Source organism: Chrysemys picta, unplaced genomic scaffold (genome assembly GCF_011386835.1).
Source record: "Chrysemys picta bellii isolate R12L10 unplaced genomic scaffold, ASM1138683v2 scaf2124, whole genome shotgun sequence".
In the NCBI taxonomy this organism is placed as follows: domain Eukaryota; kingdom Metazoa; phylum Chordata; order Testudines; family Emydidae; genus Chrysemys; species Chrysemys picta.
Genome location: NW_027054828.1, coordinates 1 through 9,978, shown reverse-complemented (window position 1 = coordinate 9,978; position 9,978 = coordinate 1). Strand labels below are relative to the sequence as shown.

The window sequence follows — 9,978 nt, the reverse complement described above, 5'->3', positions numbered from 1 at the left end:
AAACAAGCCCCAAGACATTCATTGAGATCTGCAAAGGGCCCCCACTTGGAATGGGCACTGTAAGAGGCCCTACAGAAAAATGTATTTGAACTAAAAGAAAAGAAAAGAAAAGAAAAGAAAAGAAAAGAAAAGAAAAGAAAAGAAAAGAAAAGCAGCCCAGTTGTGCAGACAACGTATTCCCCCAGCCCAGCCCACAAAAGGGAATGCTAGGGAGGGGTGAGCCCATCAACCTGCTGACTATTTTGAAACAAAGAGTTAGGATGGTACAAAAAACTCAGGGAGGTTGGAGCCTGTCTCTTCCAACAGAAACGCTCTTGAATTGCTGCTGGACTGCAAGAGGAGGTATGCGCCCTGTTTTCAACTCTGAAAATAGATATTCTATAATGCCATTCTTTGGCCATGCCGTCTTAGTAAATAATGGTGCCTGGCTTTATTGCAGTGTGATCTGTTTAGCATGGAACCAGGAACTTTAAGCTGCATTTCACCACCAGGCCAAGGTAAAAACCATTTTAACTATAGATGTGCTTAATACTGTTAAATTAAAAAAAAAAACAAAAAAAACCTTCAGGTATTACACAGGTTGTATAGGGATTTGGGGGTAATCCTAACTTAACATTTTTGCTTGTTCTTTAACCTGAAGGCCCAAACACACATGGCAGGGGTGGGGGCGGGGTGGTGGTGGACAGAACAACCATGTGCCTTTTAAATGCATGTGGGTTTATTGAAAAGTATTTTCAATGGATTTTAAAAGCAGTTTGGTTTTTATTTTGCAAAATGAGATGTCTTTTTAAAAAATGTTTGTAGGTTTGTTTTTTAAAGCGGTAGAAATAAACTCAAAACCTGTGTTTGTTGTACAGCCTGAAATGGATGATTTTGTTTTAAAGCTGTGACTTTTCAAATAGAAAAACACCCTAACGAATATTTTATTTTTTTAAGTTTACAAGACAGTTTCATGTGTTTTATTATAATGTTGTTTGCTTCATAGTACGGTCAAAACACGAGAGGGTAAACAAGCTCAAAAGAAAAAGGAAAGAGACAGCTGAAAAGGAAAATTCACCAGCATCAATGACTGATGGATGGATGAAGCCCAGTAAATATATTTTGCTTATTTGTTTGGTTGTTTCATGAGGTTTTGTATTTTAAGTAAATCCATAGGTGTGGGTGAGAAAGATGGTAAAGTTCAGTTTCGTAAAATGTCTTTTCTCCCCCCTCATAGGCACGGGCAGCTTTCCTGACAATGCTGTAGTCGAAGCTACAGGGACACCTCCACCAGAACCGCCAAAGAACCAGGAATCTGCTTTGAGACCTTTAACAACGCTAACACAAAACAGCACAAGCAGGAGCGCCGCCAGCTTTTCTGCCGCCCTAGATGGTGGAAGGTTCCTCCCCGAAATGCCGCCCCCCCACAGAGGCGGCGGAAGGTCCCGCCGCTGAAATACCGCCGCGGTTGCCTAATGGGTTGCGCCGGCCCTGAGCACAAGGGTGCAGATGAAGTATCAGGGCAGTCCAAACCTCATATACATCAAACCCAAGGACAAAACAAAAGACTCTGGTAAAGACCAACCACGCAAACACAACTCCAGTTCCTCAGCGGCCACCACCACACCAAGCCCTGAGAAAACTGAGCAAAAACACACACATTCACAAACCCGGAGCACGCGTTCTAGGGGTTGTGAATAAAAAACCAAGGACTGACAGACCATTCTCCCAACACCATAAGCTCGTCACACCTCCCCCATATTCTAGTATTTGGGAAAAGTATGATGCTTCATTCAGAAAACTGATGAAGATTTGGGGAAAATATGAGGCTTTGTTCAGAATACTGGTGGCTGCTATATCCTCAGGGGTCTAAAAGAAAGGAGAGCTGGAAACCACATCAAAAATGCAAAAGCTCTGGCGGGTGACTTTTTGAAAAATGCTTCAATTTTTCCAAAAGGGGGCTCTGAGCAGGCGTGACTAGCCGTGGAAAGGGGCCTGGGTAAAAACGGCACCCTCAAGGGTACACATCAGCTCAGGTGTAAACGAAAGTGGGGACAGCTCTTGGTGGACAAACAAATGGCGGCCAAAAAGTTCCAGGCCAGGGTCTCAGTAAAATTTTTTTAAAAGGCTAAAGAGGTAATGAGGAAAAAAACCAAAAAGAGATGCCCCCTACTGGAGGCTCTCAAACTGGCTTGTCTGAAAATGGGGAGGTGGAACCTGACTCTCACGCAGAGTCTGGTTTAGAAAACACCCCAGAGGGCTGTCTAGAAGGTCCCCGTCTGCTCCTGATAACCCTCACGGAGGCCCCTCGGAGTCTGACTCTCAAATAGCATCTGATGTAGAAGATGCCGCTGACGGTCCCGTAGAGGAACCCCCAAGTAACCCTGAAAATGCAGAGGTGTATATGGAGAGAGTGAGACGTTGGCAACGTGAATTACCTAGATTTGGGGGGTCGGTGTATTGTGAGGAATTTCGTTTTGTCAATCCTGAGAGAATAAATTCAGCTCAGCAGGTTGTTGAAGCCATACACAGGGGAATACAGTTAGTTCTGGATGACGTTAATGGTGATGATGATGATTATGTTCAGTTACGTTTAGAGCCGAAATTTAACTAACCCTTTGTTTTCAGTCAGAAGAACTAGGGATGAGCTGTCTGCTGAGGAGTTCTTAACTCAGGCCTCAAAGCTGCTACAGAGCAATAGAGAGTTGCATCTCGATGGGATGTTGCGCCTCGTTGTGACAGTTGTAAAAAACAGGGGTGGGGGGCGCTCGTAGAGGTTTAAATTCTATCCGCGGTAGTGAAATCCTCCATAAAAAGAGACAATGCTTAGTAGACCTGATTTACACCGGTACCAATCTGTGTTTTGTGGGTGGGCTCTTGGCCGTTATGTCCGACCGTAAACCTACGGACGCGGAATTGTTAGCGGGGGCGAGAAAGTTGCAGGAGAAACTGGGGGGGTCAGATCAAAAAAAGGTTCTGCTCAGTGACGTAGCAACGTTTGAACAGCATTTAGGAGTCAATATACAGGTGGTGCTGTATGCGGCGAAAGGTGGTTGGGGCTTTTTTAAAACGGAGGGCCCAGTGTACCCCAAGACTTTTTTCATCCTGTTGCACGATGAGCATTACTATGGGGTTCTGGATGTGAAAAAGTTCTTCGGTGTGAAAAATTATTGTGAGTTTTGCCACATGGCGTACAGTCACGACCACTCTTGCAGGTATCGTTGCCGCCTCTGTTTGAGCGTAACGTGCTTGGACAGCATGGGCGTGCAGCTGAGGTGTCCTAGCTATAGACTGTATTGTCGATCCAAAGAGTGTTTAGATGGACACGTCGACTGTGTATCGAAAAAACAAGTCGAATGCCTGTCTAAAACTTTGTGTGATAAGTGTCAGTCTTATGTGGAAAAGCAGCCCAGGTGTAAAGGGAGGCGGTGTAAGCTTGTGAAATCGAAAAAGCTTTTACCAAGTATGTGCATCACAGAAACCTGAGCATTATGTTTATAGTTCAAAACGTATTTTGTCAGGGGGAAAAGAGTCACACGATTAACCTAAACGCAAAAACCCCAGGGATAAATTACAAATCGCTACGCTCGCTCGGCAAATGTACCCCGGCAAAGCTGAATTCTTTCTAGAAGCTTTTGAGGATGCTACCAAAAGACCTTATGGCTACCTGGTGGTGGATTTAAATGCTTCCACACCAGAAGCTTATAGAGTAAGAACTGGTGTTTTCCCTCCAGACTGGCTGGTGGTTTATACTTTGAAAAGAACAACAGCCGGGTATAAAAAGAGATGAACTATTGGCAGGCCCCTTTGTAACAGCTGGGGTTGCTGACCGAAAACATGTCTAGCTGTGTAAAGAGAAACCTGGTCCTTTTAAAATGACTTAGCAAATCGTCCCCGCAGCAAAGGAGGGCTAGACTATGTTCGGGCTCTGACGATTTAGTAGTGGCCATCTCAGAAATAGCGCTCAAGCTCCCAACTTCCCTGGGGGTGTAATACATTTTCTTTAACAGAGCTGCCTAGACATGACTTTTACTGGTACCGTCTTTTACTAACACAAATATGAAAGGGGACACATTCACATTGACACATTTCAATAAATACGTTTTATTAATCGCCTGGTTTAACACGACCTTTTACAGCCGCCTGTAAAAATGGACTCCATAAGGGAGTCTGAGCTGGTTCATTCTTCCATTTTGTCCTTTTCCAGATTTTCGTCTTGATATCTGTGTCTCATATCGTACATCAGCTGTTTTTGCTTATGTCTATTTACTCCCACGGGGCTACCGATGTGTAAGTTCTCAAAGGCCTCTAGAAAGGCATCGTCGAGCTGTTGAGAGATTTTCAGAAAAGAAAGTAAGCACCCCAGTGCTTGTTTTTAGATTTACACAACCCGCTGGTTCCTAACCCCATTACACCCCGTCATCAACTGTCACTTCTTAATCATTCATTTACCTGAGCGACGTCTTTTCCATTCAACTTGTCCTCCGGTGACTCCCCCGAGCTGTGTTTGTCTTCCTCCTCCATGGGGATGGACGACAAGAGGCCACCACGCTCATCGGGGTGTCTCACAAGCAGTTGGGTTTCGGGTTCCGGCGTATCCATCAACGGCTGGGCCAAAGGGCTCCCCTAGGTCGCTCCCTCCTCCTCCTCAGAACTGTCGCTGATGTAGCGCTTTCTCCGCGGATGGTCAAAGGGCCTCGGGGCTAAAACAAAGTCCGAGGTTCTCACGGGGATGGTGAAGGACTCCATGTTTCCACGATTTCTAAAGCACGCGTTCTTGGTAAAAGATGGCCTCTTCTGCCCCGGCGCTGGGACTTATGGGGTGATGTTGCTGCACTCTGATTGGCAGAGTGTGCTGGGAGGAGTTTTTAAAGGGGTCACACGACCCTCTTCTGGGTGGGTCACCCCACCCTGGAACACCCCCGATTGGTCAAATCTGCTCTCGGGGCGGTCCTGTGCGACCGAAACCCATCACGATTGGTAGAGAGCGGTGGGAGGAGTTCTTAGAGAGGTCACATTATCCACTTCCAGATGGGTCACCCCACCCCGGGACACCCCCGATTGGTCAAATCTGCTCTCGGGGCAGTCCTATGTGGCTGACACCCCTCCTGATTGGTAGAGGGAAGTGGGATGAGTTCTTAGAGGGGTCACATGACACACTTTGCTTCTGGTCATGTGTCTGCCTTGAACCCAGAAGTAATACCCCCCATGGGTGGGACTTCAGGTGACAGGTGGTCGGGGCTTAAGGAGTCAAGGGGTGGGATTTAAGGGGCCAAGGGGAGGTGTTACGGTTTCATTGACAGTAGGGTCTTTATACTACTGAATCCCACCCTGCCAGCATGCCCACTAACAGAAGGGGCCCACAAATTCCACCATCTCCCTAGCATCCAGCGGGCACCATCAACATAGCTCTGTGTCAAGGCATCACCCATCCTCCGTGGCCTGCCACGCCCGATAGTCCAGTCCAAACAATGCACCTGGAGGGTGATGGGCTTGAACACACAACTCTCAGTCCTGACGTGCAACTGCCCTCTGCTCTGCCCCTCTCCGCTGAGCCCTGCTGCTGCATCCCGCTCTGCTCTGCTCTGCAGCACCCTTGGCGACTCTAGACCTGCGCAGGGGACAGAACAATTTTTTATGATGAGAACGAACCGCAGGACCGTTGCCCTCAAACCCAAGTCACACATACGCCTGCTCAGGCTATAATCAATCCAGTCTCAGTTCCACCCGCGTCATTCGCCTTTCTCTCTTGAGTGGAAGAGTTTCTTCCAGTAATTGAAGATTTGTGGTCCATGGATTAACTATGGAGTTAAATTAACTGCAGATCATTTAAATCACCCACTTACATTTTCTGGTCCTCTGAATATCCCGACAGAAACCCGGAGCGGATAGGAATGGCTTTTGCTCCATTTCATCCCAAGGTTTATCAGTTTTATTGGTTTTAGACTGTTTGGCATTTTCCTGCCATTAATCAAGTTCCTCTCGAACCCACTGCTCTGCAGATCCATTCATAATGCTCCATGGATGGATACACAGGCGGCATCACACTCGTTAGCCACCCACTTACCTGTGGCAGTTGGAAATGGGGCCCATGACCCTGAGCTCCAGAAATGCAGCCCTTGAGGAGGGAAAGGAGCAGCTCCTCCGCTATTCAGAGGAAAACAATAGAATCTAATAGATACTTAATCTGGTCTGATGTGCTTTGTGCAACAGAGGACAGCAGTGCATGTCCATACACAGTCCCCTGGAGATGTAGGGCTGGGGATCATTGCTTGACATGGCAGACTATGAATGGATTGCAATTAGGACTGGGTGGATTGGGTCTTGTTACCAGATGTGCCCATTACTTTGGGGTATGCTCATTTATTCGGGTTACTCTTCTGGGGAAGGGGATTCTGTAATTCTATCAGTGTACTGTTTGTGTCATTTGTGTTTTTATGTGGAGCTCTACTTCTCCCTTCTGCAAGTCCCCTCCCAGTGGAGCTATCCTGCAGGACCTAGGTTCCCCAGGGCTGGGTTTCTCCAGCCCCAGAACCGGATGAACACACCCACACATACATTAACAAAGCAAGTCTGAGCGGACCGGGTCCATCAGCACTGTCAAGCTGACCCCTTATATGTCTCTGGACTCACTGGGCTGGAGGAAGCAGCACTTTCAAGCTGTCCCCCCTTATATGCCCCTGGGCTCCATGGACTGGGTCAAGCAGCACTTTCAAGCTGTTACCCTTATGTGTCCCAGATTCAGCACGTCCCTATCCCCAATCTCACAACACAATTGTACTGGCAGTAACCTACTCGATGAGCAAACCCCACAGTATTTTGGGCGTTGCAGGGTGTGACGGGTTGGATCACAGAAACCCCCTTGGGAGCTGCCACCTAATATTCCCTGCCAGCTCAGGACTCCAGCACCCTGTCTTGCTGAGCCAGACACTCCCGTCTGCTCCAGCACAGACCCAGGGTCTGAATCTCCTGTCCCAGAGCTGCAAGTTTACCTGAAAACAGCTCACAGAAGTGTGCTTGTCTTTAGCACTCAGATGCCCAACTCCCAATGGGGTCTAAACCCAGATAAATCCCTTTTACCCTGCATAAGGCTTATGCAGGGCAAACTCATAAATTGTTCGCCCTCTATAACACTGATAGAGAGATATGCACAGTTGTTTGCTCCCCCAGGTATTAATACATACTCTGAGTAAATTACTAAATAAAAAGTGATTTTATTAAATACAGACAGTAGGATTTAAGTGGTTCCAAGTAGTAACAGACAGAACAAAGTAAGTCACCAAGCAAAATAAAATAAAATGCGCAAATCTATGTCTAATCAAACTGAATACAGATAATCTCACCCTCAGAGATGCTTCAGTAAGCTTTTTCTCAGACTGGACCCCTTCCAGGCCTGGGCACAATTCTTTCTCCTGGTACAGCTCTTGTTGCAGCTCAGATGGTAGCTAGGGGATTCTTCATGATGGCTCCTCTCCCCTCTGTTCTCTTCCACCCCTTTATATATCTTTTGCATAAGGCAGGAACCCTTTGTCCTTCTGGGTTTCCACCCCCCCCTCACTGGAAAAGCACCAGGTTAAAGATGGATTCCAGTTCAGGTGACATGATCACATGTCACTGCAAGACTTCATTGCCCACTTGCCAGCACACACATATACAGGAAGACTAACAGGTAAACACAGCCATCTACAGACAATGGTCCTTGTTAATGGGAGTCGTCAAGATTCCAAACCATCATTAATGGCCCATACTTTACATAATTACAATAGGCCCTCAGAGTTATGTTTTATATTTCTAGCTTTAGATACAAGCGTGGTACATTTCTACAAATAGAATGATCACACTCAGTAGATTATGAGCTTTGTAATGATACCTTACAAGAGACCTTTTGCACGAAGCATATCCCAGTTACATTATATTCACTTATTATCATGTTTTTATAAAACCATATAGACTGCACAACGTCACACAGGGATCTTTAGCTTAGGTAAAAGAAGCGTTGCTGTAGAGTGAATGGGGGAAGCCAAAAACACAAACGAGTAAAGTTCAGCAAGAGAGAGAGAAGCAACCAACTTAACCATAAAAGTTATTTATTGAATAATAGTGATAACTACACTAGGAGAGCTAAACCAACATAACATACATGATTAAAGGTTAATACCTAAGGTAGAAAGGAAAACCGAGAGAGAGAAAGAGGGGGAATCTCACCCACTCTATGAGGCTTGAACTGGTCGGGGTTCCCAGATGATGGTGGTAGCTGAGGGTCCTGAATGCTGGAGACAGGCAGAGCCCCCAGCATGATCAGTCAGGAGAAGATGGAGTTCCAGTGGAACTGATGCATAGTTTGGATCTAAGCATCAGAACTCTGACTAGAGGGTGAGTAGGGATTTTTGTAGAGAAATGACAATGGTTGAAGGGAGAACACTGGATTTGTTTCTAGGTAAGCTGATGACTCAAGGGTTTTCTTTAGACTAGACAATAGGAGCTGATCCCTCTTGGCTATGGGTGGTGTTTTCTTCCAGGGAGCTCACAATGCAACTAGGCTGCTTCAGTATTTGGATATCAATTAAGGATTCATTACTAGAAATGGTCTGATAATTGCTGAGCTGGGAGATGTCTTCATCTTGTCACCCTTGTCAGGAGGGGTCTTCGACTTCACAACATCCTCTGGCAAAGAGTTTCACAGGTTGACTGGGCATTGTATGCAAAAATACTTCCTTTTGTTTGTTTTCAACCTGCTGCCTATTCATTTCATTTCATAACCACTAGTTCTTGTGTTATGAGAAGGAGTAAATAACACTTCCTTATTTACTTTTTCCACATCAATCGTGATTTTATAGATCTCTCTCATATCCCCTGTAGTTGTCTCTTTTCCAAGCTGAAAAGTCCCAGTCTTATTAATGTCTCCTCATATGGAAGCTGTTCCATACCGTGAATCGTTTTTTTTTGCCCTTTTCTGAACCTTTTCCAATTCCAATAGATCTTTTTTGAGGTGGGGCGACCACATCTGCATGCAGTATTCAAGATGTGGTTGTATCATGGATTTATATAGAGGAATATGATATTTTCTGTCGTTATCTATCCTTTTCCTAATGATTCCCAACATTGTTAGCTTTTTTTGACTGCCGCTGCAGATTGAGTGGATGTTTTCAGAGAACTATCCACTATGACTCCAAGATCTCTTTCTTGAGTGGTAACAGCTAATTCAAACCCCATCATTTATATGGATAGTTTGGATTAGTCTTTTCCATCTTGTATGGGTCGCGTTCCCTGGAGGCCTCACTCCCCTGAAGGCAAGGGAACTAAACCACTGAGAATCTGACCCCGCTGTTGGGTGTGTCACGGTTTGAGTGAGACGTGGCTGATTTTTCACCCTCTGTCTCTTTGTTTAATGGTGGCTCAGGTCCCCTTTGCAGAAGGAGCAGGAGCTGGACATTGGAGTCTCTCCAGGGCAGGGACCGTGTCTCCCTGTAGATGCGAGTTCAGCACGTGGCACAATGGGAGTGTGACCGGGTGTGCCACTCATGGGGTGTTCCTTTGACACCTCCTGCTGGTCACTCCGTGGATTAGCTCCAAGGTCAACACCCTTTCCATGGTTGCATGCCGTCACACAGTCTGTTCTCTTCAGGCTGCAGCTCCTCTCTTGTTCCGGGAACCACATCCTCCTCTTTGTGACTCAGCCCCCTGGTCAGGTCACTCAGGATTTCCCCCCCTGCTGGAGTACAGTCCTTCAATTCTCTGTCACTCCTGCAGTGACCCTGGCAGTCTTCCTGTTCACTGCCCCACTGGTCTATGCCTCACCCTCGGTGGCTGGTAGGGGAACCCGGGCCTGCCCTCTACTCCGGGTTCCAGTCCAGGGATCCTCAGCTAGGGTGACCAGATCGCAAGAGTGAAATATCAGGACACATTGGGCGAGCGGGGCAGGGGAAGGGGAGAGGACGACAATCACAGACACAGATGCACAGAGCCATGAGAGGGGGCCCTAGGAAGCTGCGAGAGGGG

The 9,978-nt window shown here is 46.6% G+C and overlaps 1 long non-coding RNA gene across 1 annotated transcript; it reads left to right on the top strand.

Moving 5' to 3' along the window:
• The first annotated feature begins 290 nt into the window (after positions 1–290).
• Positions 291–1,973, top strand: LOC135980187 (uncharacterized). Its single transcript, XR_010597380.1, has 4 exons — positions 291–342; positions 440–497; positions 986–1,090; positions 1,217–1,973. It is a non-coding gene; the product is annotated as an uncharacterized LOC135980187 (long non-coding RNA).
• Positions 1,974–9,978: the final 8,005 nt, after the last annotated feature.